Source organism: Monopterus albus, unplaced genomic scaffold, assembly GCF_001952655.1.
Source record: "Monopterus albus unplaced genomic scaffold, M_albus_1.0 scaffold92.1, whole genome shotgun sequence".
Taxonomy (NCBI): Eukaryota; Metazoa; Chordata; class Actinopteri; order Synbranchiformes; family Synbranchidae; genus Monopterus; species Monopterus albus.
Window position 1 is genome coordinate 4,197,022 of NW_018127972.1, and position 2,019 is coordinate 4,199,040.

Consider the following 2,019-nt stretch of genomic DNA (forward strand, 5'->3'; position numbering starts at 1 on the left):
TGGGGACCACACAAATGATGAGAAATTTGTGCCATTGGTGGCATCCTTTCCTACAAGATATGGTAAAAAATTATGTGAGGGAGTGTTCTATCTGCTCACATTTTAATCCCAGACCTACAGTGAGGCCTGAGCAGGGAGGTTTCCCCATCATGACAAGACCAGGTCAGGAAGTGACCATAGATTACACAGACATGGGGGACACAGTGAGAGGTATGAGATATCTACTGGTATGTGTAGATAGACTCACTGGCTGGCCAGAGGCGTGGCCAGCTAGAAGAGAGGATAGCAAGACTGTGATCAAACATCTCATTAATGATTACATACCAAGACATGGGTTTCCTGAGAAAATCAGGTCGGACAATGCTACCCACTTCAAAAACAAAGATCTGCAGGAGGTGGAAGCAGCTCTAGGGCTGAAACATGGGTTTGGGAGTGTTTATCACCCCCAGTCACAAGGGAAAGTAGAGCGAATGAACTCTATACTCAAACAAAAATTGGCTAAAATCTGTGCACAGACCAAACTGAACTGGGTAGATGCTCTCCCACTGGCCCTTATGTCAGTAAGGCAGTCTGTAAACTCCTCAACTGGGGTCACCCTATATGAGCTCATCACTGGCAGACAGTTTCCAGGACCAGCATCCAAGCTAAAATGGGTTCCAGGTAAGCCGGACACACGCAACACCCAACATTTATATGAACAATTAAAATCTCTTGTTCGCAGCTTCACCAGTTTAGCTACTGTTCCCACGTCACCTGGCACCCATACTGATCCCCACACGGCTGAGTGGGTCCTACTGAGAGTGATCAAATGAAAGTGGAGTGAGCCACGGTGGACTGGGCCTTACAAGGTGACTGAAAGGACGTCGCACGCAGTCCGCCTGCAGGGTAAGGGAGAGACATGGTACCACTGGAGCCAGTGTGCCCCTGCGGAGGCACCGACAAGACCTTTGACAGAAGTCCAGGCAGACCTCATGCAGGTGAAAAAGGGGCAGAATAATCCCCTTAACTGTAAAAGACACACAGGTAGTCTACCATGATGTGTTGAAGACAGCAGACCAGGAAGAGAAGAAGACGAGTAGGTGAAACCTTCATGAGCAAAGACTGTTATCCTTATAATTTGGTGCCACAGGAAGATGAAGGACTTTATGTAAAAGACATTACAGGGTTTAGGGAAACTCCTACTTTCACATCTGTCCCTCCAGTCCCCACACTAAGTTTCATTACTGCATGGGATTATGGTAAGGAAACTGGACAAGGGAGCAGACCCCCAGACCTAATATTAGCTACGTTGAAACCTGAAAAGAGGAGGCTTTGTAAGATTAGAGTGGGACCATTCATCTTCACAGTAGGCGCAGATAAGGGTCAGATAACTTATAAAGCTGTGTATTATCCCAATTGCATCATACCAAACGCAAAGAACCATTCTTTTGTGCACCACTGGGTTAACATTAATTTGAACCAAGACTGCCTGTATTCAGGAGAAATTAATTACCCCTCAGACAAACAATCAAAAGGTTCAAAATGGTTTGGAATGCAGGTCAGCAAGACTGGCGTGTTTTGGGTGTCCTAGTGGTAGTAGCATTAGTAATAACTGTTCCACTTAACTTTTGGGAAGACCAATCCCGGGGCCATAGCAAGAGAAGCACTGTTAGTACAGACTTCTGCCTTACCAAGTATGGAGGGCTTGAATTACAATACGTAAAAGGTACCACTGTAACATTTCAATTCGATTTGTGTGACGTGATCAATTGTGGTAGAGATTCTTGTGGTTGGAGGAGATATGATGTTTATCTCTGTCCAGAGCCTGGAGTAAATGCATGATGTGTTACTAATAGAAGTAGCCCTGGCACATGGACGTGGTGCGATGCATGGAGTAGGGTCTCCCACTGGACTGGGCCAGGTTGGACACCACCAGGTGTAAGTTTGCCCCCCCATGTAAAAAAAGGGCATAAAGTTCATGAAGGGACAGTTAGTTAGGACAAGAGGTACCAAACAATGCAATCCCCTCTTACTATCAAT

At 46.0% G+C, this 2,019-nt stretch overlaps 1 pseudogene; it reads left to right on the top strand.

The window, feature by feature from the left end:
* Nucleotides 1–73: 73 nt before the first annotated feature.
* LOC109964720 (uncharacterized protein K02A2.6-like) lies at nucleotides 74–977 on the top strand (annotated as a pseudogene).
* Nucleotides 978–2,019: the final 1,042 nt, after the last annotated feature.